The sequence below is a fragment of the Pteronotus mesoamericanus genome, unplaced genomic scaffold (genome assembly GCF_021234165.1).
Source record: "Pteronotus mesoamericanus isolate MK-2021 breed Mesoamerican mustached bat unplaced genomic scaffold, CSHL_Meso_final contig_41, whole genome shotgun sequence".
NCBI lineage: Eukaryota > Metazoa > Chordata > Mammalia > Chiroptera > Mormoopidae > Pteronotus > Pteronotus mesoamericanus.
This window is the reverse complement of record NW_026555152.1, coordinates 4,499,878-4,514,724: the sequence shown is the minus strand read 5'-3', so window position 1 is coordinate 4,514,724 and position 14,847 is coordinate 4,499,878.

The window sequence follows — 14,847 nt, the reverse complement described above, 5'->3', positions numbered from 1 at the left end:
GCAATTTTACGAAAGGGAGAACTCAGTAGAGCAGTTCTTTACCTCGGGTGCAGCACAGCGCTCTGGTTTCTCACCTTCCTGTTTTGGGGGGCCCTTCCAGGTCCCTGAGTTTGATGATTGCTGGGCCTTCTGTTGGACTATTGGTGTCAACCCTTGCCCCTCTGACCTCTTAAATAAGAATTTCCTCCATGGCAGAGTGAGAGTCTACAGTTGTAACTTAATGAAGCCACCTAATTAGAGAATATTTTCATTTGCCATACAAGAGGAAATTACATTCATTGCATACTTGCAGTCCAGCAGAACACATTGCTTAATTAAATCTCATTAAATAATTTCTTGAATCGGGCATTACTTCTCTTATTACAGAGGAGGAAACTAGTTCAGCCTTAAATAGCTCTGTGAAAGCAAAAACCAAGTGGAAGCACCCTCATCAAGTCTACTTTGTTTCCTCATAAAGTCCTAAGTCTGGCACTTTAGACACTGAATATTTTTGAAATAGTGAAATGGTAAACCCAGAAACAACTCATGTGCCCGTGACCCAAAGTCCAAGGTTGATACAGGGTCACGCAGAAGTAAGGCCTGCTTGTGTGTGGTTGGTAGGGTAATAATAAGGGTGTAATAATTTAGTTTTAATTTGAACATTTCACGTAAACTGTCATATGTGTGCTTGAGTGAGATGTTATGTTACAGAGTCACATGCTTATGATTTTGTAATAAAAGATTTTATAATAAAGGGGCACTATTTGTGCTGGACCCGGTATTTGCATGTTGGCCATTTCCAAGTTAAACAAGAGAATTAGAGATTCATTTTATTCTACCAAATTTAGTGGCAATACAGCAACAGGGTCACTAGCACATACTTTTGAGATATGGTAGGTGCTCAACAATATAAGCGGCCGCACTTTTAGCATTTACCTGTGTGTAAATGAAGCTCTGTTCCAAGTGCTTTATCGAGTCATTTCATCCTCAGGACAACCTTACTACCCCATTTCACAGAGAGAACTGAAGTATAAAGAAGTAATTTGCACAGGTTCACACAACTAATGGCAGAATCAAGGATAAAAAAACCCAAGGAGCCCAGTATCAGAGTTGGTGCTTCTAATGCTAAATATTCCTTATGCTGATGAGTGAAGCAGTGGGGCTACAAATCTGTGAAGATAGTATGTGAAATGTATAATATTGATTAAAGAGTTTAATACCCAAACTAAGGACTTGAAATTTGATAGGATTATGATTTAAATAAATCCACACCAAGGAATCATTGGTACCTGAGCTACCAGCCAACATCCCTTTTGTGGCCTGTCTTTGAAGAAATATGTGTTCAGAGTAGATGATATGGGAAGTTTTCTAGACTGCCAATGTCAGATGTCTCAAAAAGATGGAGATGAGCAGAAAAGGGTGGGTGTTGCAGACATGTCCTCAGATAGAAGCTGTTTGTTTTTAATCTCTTGAACTCTGTTTTGACCTGTAACTGAAGTAAGACCTGGCAGCTTTATAGAGTTACTGAGACCCTTACGTTGAAGTCCCTTGAATAAAGATAATAAAGCAGGCAACTGTCTCTTCCAGAATCCCTTCTTGTATTTATGGCCTCTACTTGCTAAGGTGCACTTCTGCGTTTGGCGGAGTAATATTACTGTGTAACAAATCTGCTCTAAACTGGGATTCCATGTGGGTAGAAGGGGACTCTCAGAAGTGTATAGAGCTTTCCCAATTGTTATTGTTTCTATGCATAAAAGTTACTAAAACACTAGACTGTCTCCCTGATGCCACAATAACTGCAACAATTACTTGAAGAAGCTAATTTCACACTTGTCAAAATCCTGTGTTTATTTTGAAGCTAAATAGATGTGTAAAAGTGTGTGTAGATTCAAATTTTGAGCATATTGCTAAACAGTTGTTAATGAGCTATTGTTAGTTTATACGACCCCCCTCCTTCAATAGATTGTAAGCTCTGATCAGGGAAGTTTTGTTAAAACAGGGGAATTGAAGTCTATTGTGTGTGAGATCTCATCACCACTAAACAAACTTTTATCTCAGTATTAGGGAATAATTTTGGTGGGATAAAATGAATATCTAATTCTTCCTGTTTAACTTGGACATGACCAACATGCAAATATTAACCTTGGACTTTGGGTCACAGACACTTGAGTTATTTCTGGGTTTACCACTTCACTATTTCAAAAATATTCAGTGCCTAAAGTACAAGACTTGGGACTTGACAAGGAAGCAGAGTGGACCTGATGAGGACGCTTCCACTTGGTTTTTGCTCTCACAGAGCTATTTAAGGATGAACCTGTTCCTCATCTGCAGTGCCAAGTAAATCTAGCTGAGGGCAGTTGTCTTAAATGGCAGCAAGTTTCTCATCACGTAAGTGCCAGTTTAATAACAGTGATCCATGCTAAGTATATGTTTACAAATGTGTTGAAAGGGACATAGAAAGCAAGGTACGGGATAACTCATCAAAACATCCTGACAATACTCTCAACCCAATACTATGTGTCTGTTCTCATATCTGAGAGCTGGAAGCTTTTTACTGGATCTCTACCATTTATCCTCAGGCAGAACTGTGCTTAATCCATTTCAAACATGTAAACTTTCCTATGCCTAAGAAGGAGAAAGAGAAAGAAGAAACTCCAGGCAAGGTGATTTGACTTCCATCAGTAGCTCATTCAATGTTTATAAGGACTTAGAGGATCTTTTCCTTTAAGTAACCTACATCCTCCTGTGGCTATTTATGCCACTTCTCTAGAAGAGCTGGAGAACATGTGGTGACTACATCTGTGTTAAAACCTTTCATGTACTCTCAAACTGTTTCTAGATTCAGGATAGATTTTTTTCATGTGTAAGATTTCCCATAACATTAGACTCTTGATTGATCATTTCTCTTGTAAAAAAATGATGGCACCAATTAATTAGTGCATAATGGTGGTTGTGAATGAGCAAAATAAATTTGTCTAAAATGAATGACATATTCTAATGAATTTTTTAAAAAGCTTTCCTGTCTGCTAAATAAAAGAGTGTTTATATATGGAAAGCCCATTTATCTTATGTGAAAATTCTCATGCAGCTAGATGAAACAAAAAATAGATTCAAAAGTCTCCTTTGGAAAAACAACAAAACCAATTTAAAGGTAGGGAGTTTGGGGGGGGGGGATTCAGATAACTTTGGTCATTTTGAAACACTTAAAATAATTTCCTGGGTAAGGAGTGTGGTAGAGACTTGAGAAGGCAGGTGGGGTGCCCACAGGTGGCAGCACCAGATGGACATTGAAACGGCCAGTTGGATCCCCCTGAGAAGAGCGGGGTCTAAACCATAAGCAGAGATTTCCAGCCTGTAGCACCAGAGCCCAAAAAGTACACAGATAACAGCAAGCCGCAAAAAGCAGCAGGGTTACTCTCTGCCAGAGATGGGTAGCTGGAGACACAAAGAGCGTTTTAAAGGGCAACACATAAATTTTTATTTGCAGCCACTTACTCTGGGTTCGGGCAAAGGTGGGGGCAGAGTGGGCTAGAGAGGCCTGAGGAGAGACTGGGGCAGGAGGCTTTGGGGAGAGAACTGAGGAACTAGCTGGTGGGATCCCGGTGCTGCATACAGCTGCAGCCATCTTGCTTGGGCAGACCACTCCCCTGAGCAGCAGCAGCGTGAGAGGACACATTAGCCCCACCCCCAGGAGGGACTCTGCCCTGGCCCGGTGGTGCTAAAGCCTGACAGCTGAGTACAGAGTGACTAGATTAACAATTGAAGGAGGTAGCCACAGACAGTAGATTCCTGCCAAGTCTCAGACAGACTGCCTAAGGTCAGACAGGGTCAACATAGGACATCATCATATGCAGATCCAGAAAGAAAAAATAGTGGTCTCCTACCATAGAAATTCACACCACAAAGTCAAGAAATCAAGACAGATCAACTTATGAAGCCGAAGATAAAAAAAAAAGTCCCACAAATAATGGGAAGGCAAAAACAAAAAAACAACCAAAACACCCCCCAGTTGAAGAGAAAGGAGGAATCTCCAGAAAGAGAACTAAATGAAATAGAGGCAAGTAAACTATGAGATCCTGAGTTCAAAACAATGGTTCTAAGGAAGTTCAATGAGCTCAGTGAGCTCAGAGAGAATTAAAAATTACTACAGGGAAACCATAAGAAACTTACTGCAAACTATATCAGCCTGAAAAAGGACATAAAAACTATCAATAAAAGACGAGAGGAAATGAAGAATACAATTTCTGAATTGAAGAACACAGTAGAAGGAATCAAAAGCAGGCTCGATGAAGCTGAGGATTGAATCAGTGAGCGGCAGGATAAGGTAGAAGAAAGCTCCCAGAAAGAGCATGAAACTGAAAAAAGACTCAAAAAGAATTAAGAGGCATTTAGGGAAATGCAAGATAGCCTGAAACGTATTAATATCCATATAATAGGGATACCAGAAGCAGAAGAGGAGGAAGGAATAGAGAACCTGTTTGAGAAAGTAATAATAGAAAACTTCCCTAATAGGAGGAGAGAAAAAGTCACACAAGTCCAGGAAACGCAGAGGGTCCCATTCAAGAGGAATCCAATGAGGCCCACTCCAAGACACATCATCATTAAAATGGCAAATATCAAAGACAAACAGAGAATCCTAAAGGAAGCGAGGGAGAAACAGGTAGCAACATACAAGGGAGCCATGGAACAGCTAGCAGCTGACTTCTCTCTAGCAGCTGCACAAACACTACAAGTGAGAAGGGAATGGCAAGAAATATTCCAAGGAATGAAAAGCAAAGGTCTGCAACCAAGACTGCTCTAACCAGCAAAGCTCTCAATTAAAGTGGAAGGTAAAATAAGGAATTTCCCAGACAAAAGAAGGCTAAAAGAATACACCTCCACCAAACCAGCACTGCAAGATATGCTCAAAGGACTGCTTTAAGAAGATGAAGAAAAAGAGTCTATGAATACCTAGTTTCTTTCACAGTCAACAGTACTTGATATCAGCAATATTTTTAATACTTATTAATCTGATTGTGACAATGTACTTTAATTGTTACTTTATTATTTGTTGAAACTAAACCTGTTTTTGTATATTTCTTGCCTCTTTCTATTATTTTTAAAAAGCTTTAAATGGCTTTTTGGTATTCTTTATCCATTTTTTGACTAAATGTTTGTAGAATTTTTTCCCAAAAATAATAAAAACTATTAACCATTTTTTAGGTGTGTTTCAAATACTTTCCTATTCTATTACTAGTCCTTTACCTTTTATATGTATATTACTGTGTAGTCTTAAATGTTTAATATAGTCATATTGTCAATATTTTACTATATAGCTTCTGGGTTTGAATATTTTACTTCAGAGTGAGAAAAATATTTTGTATTTTCTCCTAAAACTCCTTAGATTTCACATTTTGATTTTTAACTCACCTGAATATTTTTTGTATAATGTGTGAAATAGAGTTCTATATTTGTTTTATTTCAAGTAATAGTGCTTCATGAACCTTATTTGTTGATTAAGCCTTATTTACCCTCCCCTCCACAAAAAAGTTCCTTTACCATAGAGCATAATTCAAAAATATAAAGAGCTAGTATAGGAAACATGCAAAATGTACAATGTTTACTACTGTGTAAGTCAAAGTATAACAGAACCAAATTATTAGTTAGCATTTTACATTTTAAATAAAACCCAAGAATGTTTTTAAACATCCACATGAGATCTTTTGATCACAAGGATATTTAAAGAAGACAAATATAATGTTAATGACAAAACAAATTTGTACTTTCAGTTTTTTCCATCTTTAAGGGAAATGGAATTATAGGCAAATTGTTCCATTTTTGAAGATTGGTCAAATGTGGAGTTTTACATGCTTACTGTATAGGGAAGACTTCCCACTGTACGTTTCAGTCATTGTTTGACTGCTTTCCCCACCCTCCCCAGGGAAGTTGCTGCAAAGATTTTAAAGGCTGTTTTGTTGGCAGCCTATGACGCATCCGTGACCTTACCAAAGTGGAAGTGAAAGCTTTCAGTTTTTCTTCTTTCTTCTTTTTTTTTTTTTGCAACAGTAAATCTACTAATTTTACAGTCAGTTGAACAGCAATGGAATAATTTGTTTAAAGTCTGCATTCACAAAGAAAACCTGAACCTCAGTAGCCTGAATGCCTGAAATGGCAGCCTGATGGTTGAAGGGTAGACACTTACAACTTGCCCTGGAAGGAGGCAGGCAGTCCACTGTCACCTGCTCCTCTGCACAGGTGCTGACCCCACGGTCGATTCCGGGCCTCCTGACGGGGTAGCAGGAAGTCTGGGTCTTTGTGTGCAACGGAGGAGGCTTTTCCAAGGACTGAGCCAGTTGTCTCCAGCAGCCACAGGAAACAGAAAAAAGAAAAGGTTAAGGGCCACTGTGAGGGTCAGAATGGGTTAAATTTCGTTAACATCAGAGGTTATAGCTTTTAATAAGAGCTTCAATAAAACTTCTTCAAAGATGCAATTTGTTTCTTCTCTGTCAACCATTATTTTTTTTACCCTATTGATAGTGACAGCTTAACAAAGTTTTTATGTCCTTTAGAGAATAAAGAATCATGTTCTTAAGATGTGCAGGTGGTGGACTTTATAAAGCTTCCATGATTTTTAAATTGGGACCTTTAAAATAGACTCAATACTTGACTAAGCCAAAAATAATCTCTGAGGGATGTTGAAAAAAATCTCCATGCAGGGGCTCTAATTTCTAGAAGCTTCTTTGTGTAGTTCACTTTCAACCAGTCTAGCATAGTTTTCCCATATGTCATTCAAAATACTGAAGAGGCCTCCTCTTAAGTTTCTATACTTGAATTTCTTTAAATTTAAAGCATGATACTGGGCAGAACCAATTGTTTATTGCATTTCTATGTAAGCAAAAGAGACGGCCACAGACTTCTGTATATGTCTGTCATGCTCTTATGGTGTTACCCCATGTTTTCTGTTGAAAGACTAAAGTCTGCTACATGGCCCAAACTGTCAAGGATTTTGAACTTGTAATTCTACTTTTTACAGGTTTTCTTACTCCTCTCTTACCATTGTACTGTCAGCTGCCCCTTCTTGTTGCTATACTTGCCTACCTAGCTTTAAGAGTACTCCCCCACTTCTAAAATTCCAGTCAATGTCAAATTCAATCTCACCTGGCCTAACGCAGGGGTAGAAGGGGACTCTTAGCTTTTCATCTTATCTTATTCCAAATCAGTCCGCACAAGATAACCTCCTTCCCTTCCTTTTCTTCTGTCTTTCTTTCAAATGTTATTTATTTAGTTTTAGAGAGCAGGGAAGGGAGGGAGAAAGAGAGGGAGAGAAACAGCAATGTGTGGTGGCCTCTTGCACACCCCCTACTGGGGACCTGGCCCTCAATGTAGTATGTGCCCTGACTGGGAATTGAATCAGTGACCCTTTGATTCGCAGGCCAGCACTCAGTCCACTGAGCCACACCAACCAGGGCCAAGATAACCTTATTTAACTAGAGGTCCACCATTCACACCATTTCCTTGCTAAGATACCTCTGGTGGTTTCCACGGCCTGCCAGCTGCATTGGTGGTTATTTTCTACTCTAGTGTTTATTGCCTTCTGTAGTTATCAATAACCTACTGTATTTGACAAGTCAGTCACTTTGCCTGCTCTGCCCAGAACCCTTTCTCAGGCTCTGTTCCTGCTTATGGACCCTGGAAGGGGACCCCTGCAATCCCAAAGTCCTGCCTTCTGCCCCTTCTTCCTGTTCACAGCACACTGGCCAGGGTAGCAGCCTCAGCAACAGGAAGCCAGTCTGCAGGATATAACAACTTGCAAACTCAAACTGGGAGATTTCCTGGGTGTCCAGTGTTACCGAATAAAAGGATCTGAGCGGAGAAGCCCAGATGCTATTACCAGACAAAGACACTCTCCTTCCTTGGGACCCCTCGGTTGCGGGTCCTTTGCCCGCCGCCCTTGGAATTATGGCTCTGAATGGCAGAGTTTGGTGAAAAGGAAAAGGAAATATTTATTCAAAAGTTGTACAGGTTTGATTAATGGCTAAATGCTAAATGTCACCCTTAAACCTCAAAATCCCTCCAAAACAACCACCAGCACACACACCGTCCTGCCTTCCCCCCTTCCCCCAGTCAGGCCAGTCAGGGGTACCGTCCTTCAGAAGAAAGAAAAGAACAGAAGTCCGGGGCTCAGCTAGGCAGGCCTCTCGCGGGTCTCAGCACCATCCACTGTGTCGCCGCGATCTCCAGCTCTTAATCCATAACCCTGTGGCACTTTCTTCTGGCCCACTAGCAAGAGTCCTTTCTCCCCTCTTTCTTCCCGCGTGGTCTTCACACTGTTCCCCAGAGTCTGTGTCCCTTTGTCTCTCCTGCAGGTCTCAGTCTCTCCTCTTTCTTTCTCTCCCTCCTTTCTCCCTCCCCTCCCCTCCCCCTCCTCTCCCCTCCCCCCCTTTCTCTCTCTCACTCTCTCTCTCCCCTCTCTCTCTTAAGTCTTTTAAACCTTCCTGATTAGCTTTTGTGATATGCCAAATAATCCTCTTTGCAAAGGAGGAAGGAAGCTATCCTGTTATTGACTTGCAAACTGACTTCTCAATGGCCCTGCTCAAGGCTCCCATCCCCCATGGCGGCCCGCCCTGGGGTGGGGAATATATTTTTCTTGGACACCCCAATTTCTGGACCCCGTTACAAATACACTTTGAGGGCGGGGCCCTGGCTGTGCCCTGTTACACAAGGGTACTTGTGGCAGAGATACTAACTGGATATACACACTTCTCTTTGCCAGGTTTTTAGCTGAGCATATAGCTTGCCAGAGTAAAGACAGTACGGGCAGCCTCCCTCACAGACAAGTGTGGCCATATGACCAAGTTCTGGCCAACGAAATATATGTTTATATACATATGTAAATTATTCCAATTAAGTTCTGGGAGAACCCTAGTTTATACCTATTATTCTAGTATAATTATTAATAGCATTCTCTTTCATTCTCACAAGGTTTCCAATTTAAATAGCGTATTACAGTCATCCTAAATGAGCAGATATGTGCAATTCCAAAAAGTTCTCTTAGAAGAAGAATGTGCTCTTTTCCCCCCGCTTCCACTCTGCTGGCTAAAAGGTGGATGTGACAGCAGCAGTTCGGATGGCACCCTGGAGCAGGAGGAGACTGTGGAGTGGAAACCATGCACAGCAGAGCAATGAGGTAGGAGCATGGGTTCTGACACCACAGCCCGCCATGCCCGTAGTTCTTGATTGTGAGAGAAAAACAAGCTTTTATTTTACAGCTGAACCTACTCCTAACCAACAAAGTACTTGAACTAAAAGGTCTTATAAAGTTGTTTATTTCACTATGTAAGCCAATGCCACATGCATGCTATAGTTTACTCCACACAGATAAATTGGTCTGCAGAATGGAGAATGAAATAGATGTACAGAAAGAATCATGCAGAAAGACAAGAGACTGTGGGGCCCTGTGAAAAATGGGACATAAGAGCCTCCATTTCTAACTTTCTTTTCCAGCTCCCATGGGTCTTCTGGTCTTCATTTCCTGTCTTTAGGTAACTCTTGGGTAGATTTTCTTACGGTAACTTTCTGTCCATTGCAACCACCCACCTTTATAGCTTCAACCCTCTTTTCACCCACCACTGCTGAGCAGAAAAATGACTTCTTGCTGATCCCTAAATATATTTTGTGCTTCTCTGCCTCTGTGCCTGTTTGTGCCCCACGTTCTGCCTGGAATACAGAGCCATCTTTCAAGTTCTAGCTCAAGTACCACCTCTTCCATGAAGCCTCCCCTTAGCCCAACTGGATGAGTTTTTCTCTTCTTTGCACCCCTGTTATTTTACATATGCTTATTCTGTGCCATTTCTTTTTCTCCACCTCCCAATCAAGTTACTTGAACATTTGTCATATCCTTCCCTCTGCGCTGTCAGCTCCTTAAAGACAGCACTGCCCCTTTGCTGTTTTTGGGTCTTGTCGTTGGCTCTAGCTGCCTGCCTAACGCCTGCCTCTCTACTGTACAGTAAGTATTTGCTGAACAGTTGTGGGCTGTAAAATACACAACTAAGCCTGTCCAAATGGCCTCTGAAATAAGAGAAAGCAGCCTTCCTTTGAATAAAGTATATGTATTTTGGTGCTGGACTTCGTGTCTTAAAGAGGCTTTCCTTTCCTTTTTTGTCTCAGAGCGGAGAGTACTTAATAAGAGACCACTAGGTATTTTGTTACAGTTTTAGGAGAAAGCTTTCAAGTCATTGGGAAGCTCTGCTAAGGTCAGCATCTTTTGTTGAAACAAATTGCTAAATAACATGTTTACTACTGTAGTAATTGACAATTAATTGAATCAAAAGTATGGAAAGTCTAAATGATTTATGAAAAAATCGAGAGTCTGTGTCTCATAAAGGAGTAAATGACAAGGTCTTTCGGTTTCCTTGTATTAATTACTATATATCGGCTCTCTAACTGCAACCTGGACGCCATGTAACCCTCGTCATCATTATCAAAAGGGTTAGTAAGTGATCACATGTGTAACATTCGATGACCTCACTGCCTCTAAGACAAAGTTCACACACAACACAGTAGAAAAACCCAGTCCAAACACTTCTTTAATTTTCTGTACATAACTGATTGATTTTTATGACTGATTTGGTCAAATGTTTTGGTTTTAATACTCATCATAAAAAAAAGACATTGTAAAATGTAAAATGGATCTCTGTGTAATTATAGCTGCAACTTTAAATTATTACTATGAGAGCATGTAACAGAATAATGTGGGCTAATGGAGGAAAACTGTGTGCCTCATGCTATGATACGTTATTTATAGACTAAAATTGGTAGCTGTTGGCAATTTATATGCCCTCTTTCACACTCAACCATCACATGACACACTAGTGTGGGTAGGTTTTTATATTAATAGTTTAGTCATAAAAGTTGCCATTGATTTTACTTAATTTTATTTGTTACAAATTAGAATGGACTTGAAGTTATTCTTTTTATAATCAGCCTCTAGCTCGCTTGCTTTCTTGAATGGGGACAGAGCTACTGAGTTACAGCTAGCATACAGGGGCTGCATTTTACCTAAAACCTGGTTGGGCCAGGCGATCGTTGGCTTCCTGGATACCACGAGTGTGGCCAGAGGGCTTGCTAGTGAACTTTGTCAAGCAAAGTCAATGGCCTAGATGAAAGAACAAAACTGAGAAATACATTTCTACTGTTACTGTAACAAAATCAGAGGAGGAAACACAGGACATGGAAGAGTTCTGCATCTGGGGAGAGGTCTGGGGAGCCATGTGGTTGACTGCTGCTTCCCAGTGAGGCTGAGCAATGGGCATGCAGACCTGGAACCAGAGGCAGGTCAGCTGGTTTGGCCACTGTGTGTTTTTGGTGAAGTATATACTCTGTAAACCTCTGTTTCATCCTCTGTTATGTGGGGATAACAAAAGTTTATTCCACATGAACTTGTTAGCATTTAGAAAATACACAGAGACATACTAATACACTTAGTTCGTGGTGCATAGAAGTGCTCTACAAATGTTAGCTCTCCAAGTAATCAACAGAAAACATGACTATGAAAAGTAAGTGTGTCATCCGCAGAAAGGACATGGACAAGCCTTGTAGGAACAATAGTCAATTAGGTTGCATTGGCTGAATTTCCCCTGATTTTAAACCAATCACTTTCTATCACCTTTTATTTCCTTATGTGTAATGTGATTTAAAACTTGGTTATAAAAGTAATCTTCCTTATTTTCTGTTACTTTAATTCATTTTTCTTTATATCTTTAGCCTGTTATAACATGGCTTAGTTTTCCTAGGCTTCTTTGATGGAGTGAGTCATTTGTTTACAAGTAGGCTATGGATACATATACATTTTATAGTTACTTCCTTTTTAAGAAAACTGAGTAGTTGAATCTAAAATGGAAATGTGATGACAATAAAAGGATTAATAAAGAGTTTTAAATGTTGACAATGGATGGATTTAAGGATTTAAAAGTTGAAGGAGAAATACAAATCAAAACTGTAAGAGTCCAATTCAGACCCACTGTGATGGCTAGAATAAAAAAGAAAAACAATACCAAGTGTTAGCAAGGATGTGTAGAAATTGGTGCCCTCCTAAACTGCTGATGGGATATAAAATGGTTCAATTATTTTGAAAAACAGTTTGGCAGTTGCTTTAAATGTTAAACATAGACTTACCATATAACCCAGAAATTTCATTCTTAGATATCTAACCAGAAGAAATGAAAACACACGTACACACAAAGACTTGTACATGAATGTTCATAGCAGCATAATTTGCAATAGCCAAAAAGTGGAAATAACCAAATGTCTGTCAACTGATGACTGGATGAACAACATACTGTGGCATATCCGTACAGTGGGATACCATTTGGCCATTGAAAGGAAAGAAGCACTGATATATGGATGCACCTCAGAAACATGGTCAGTGAAAGAAGACAGTCACAAAAGGACATTTATTGTGGCAAATATTGAGAGACAAACAGTAGATTTATGGTTGCCTAGAGTAGAGAGTGAGAATGGGGAATGATTATAAATAGAAAAGAGTTTTTTTAGGGTGATGAAAGTGTTCTAAAATTAGATTGTGGTGATGGTTGCACAACTCTATAAATTTACAAATCATTGAGTTCTGCACTTAAATTGATTTTATGGTATATAAATTTTATAGTATGTATTGATATTATGTATCAATAGGCTACTTAAACAACCGAAGGAAACATGATGTTAACCAGAAAGTAATTAAAACATTTCAAGGAAAATCTTATTATATAATACGATTGTAATTTTACCAAATTAATATTCTTTTTCTAAAGATTTTATTTATTTATTTTTTAGACAGAGGAGAAGGGAGGGAGAAAGAGAGGGAGAGAAACATTAATGTACAAGAGATATACCAATTAGTTGTCTCTCACATGCCCCCAACTGGGGCCTGGCCCCCAACCCAGGCATGTGCCCCGGCCAGGAACTGAACCAATGATTATTCAGTTAACAGGCCAAAACTCAATCCATCGAACCATACCAGCCAGGGCCAAATTTCTACTCTTAGTATTGCATCTATTTTATCTCAATGACCTGTAAAATGGTCATTAGGATGTTAAATATGAATAATATTTTTATTTTCCTAAAATTTTTATTATGCAAAATAGCAGTTTGTATTTATTTCAATTTGTGTGGTATTAGATCAGAATATGTTTTCCTCAGTGAGTCAGTATCCTGTGGAATTCAGAGTGCTCAGATCTTATACTTTTTGCCTTAGTAATTTAAAAATATAGTTATAACTGAATTTTCATGGATTTTATGTTTTAAAGTTATAATTTTAAAGTATCATTTTAGTTACAACTGATAGACTATTCATAAAATGAAAATTAAAACACGGGTAAATTTGTCACTAGGTTGTATATGAATCAGTTTCAGATATTTCATAAATTCAGCCTGCGTGTAAACTGAATTTCTTTTATAAATTATCATGTATAAACAGTGAAGTTTATTGTTCCACAAGAGTTTACACGTCTCCTTTTTTTCAATATTATCTAAAATACTTTCACAAGAGAAGGCTGGACTAGCGCTGACCCTTCACATTCAAAGTGTTTGTGTGTCTCGTGTTCTGTAGACGCTGGATCAGAGAATGACTCCTACAGATTCCATGAGAATATCGACTCTGTCATCATTAGACTGTTTAGTGAAGAAAATCTTGTCACTCTGGTTTAAGGGCTGACATGGCAGTATTACTACTGAATCATTCTTACATACCCTGAAAATTCTTCACTGAAGGGGAGTCAGGCTTTTGAGGAATTTTGGTGAATTTTGTCCCTAATTCCATGACAAATAGCCCATGAATTTCCTAAGGGACAGCAAGCACACATTAGGAAAACTACAGACTTGTACAAGAGAGGCACTGACAACAGAAAGGATTTGTGAGCCAAGCACCAACAGTTAGAAAAAGGCCCCAGGACAAAGTGAGTGCACAGGAGTCACATAACCCTGGAAAGGAACATGCCAAAGACCAGTCCCCTAGAGTTGGTGCCACACCTGACTCAGACCACTGGGATGCCATCAGTAGCAGCATTGGGCACTGTGCTACAATTACCTGCTCATTTTTAGCTTCAGCGCCTTATGGAAATGATACTGTAGCCACAAACATGGATGCTCAGCCATGTGTACATATCAGGAGGGGCGTGAGTGGCAGCAAACCCTGGTGCTCCAGCAGCAAGAACTGCCTGTCATTTCCCAGCCTGGCTGCCCCTTGTGGCAGTCCCAGGGCTGTTTCCGACACTGGCCTTTGGGCTTTTTCTGCCTCCAAGACAAGGGCTGTGTCCAAGATGCTCTGTGAATTTCTTCCTGAGCTTTCTTTTCAAGGACACCTCCTCTCTGGTCTCTCTGATGGAGAAATTCTATCTTGTTTTGAGAAAGTTCTGAGTCTCCACATCCAGGAATCCTGGTCTGAATTCAGGCCTCCTACAGATCCCAGTTGGCCCCAGCCTGAAGGCTTCGGGGCACACACTGGTAACAATGATATAACATACATAGAGTATACATACATGCATTAGTAATAATGATAGAACACGTATACAAGGTCTGTCTGGATAGTATCCAGCCATGTACTAGGAAAAATAAAGAAATTTATTGAAGAAGATACAAGAAACACACGTTGTACATAGGACAATGATGCCTCAGTCCCTTTCAAAGTAGGCACCTTGGGTCCTCACACAGTTCTCCCAATTGCTATCAGCTGCCCTGTCATATATATTTTCGTGAATCTCATCAACAGTCTGAAATCTCTTCCCTTGAAAAGGTGATTTGAGTTTTGGGAAAAGCCAGGAGTCTCAGGGAACCAAATCTCGGCTGTAGGGGGGCTGAGTCACCTGGTTGATTTGATGTTTCATCAAAAAATTC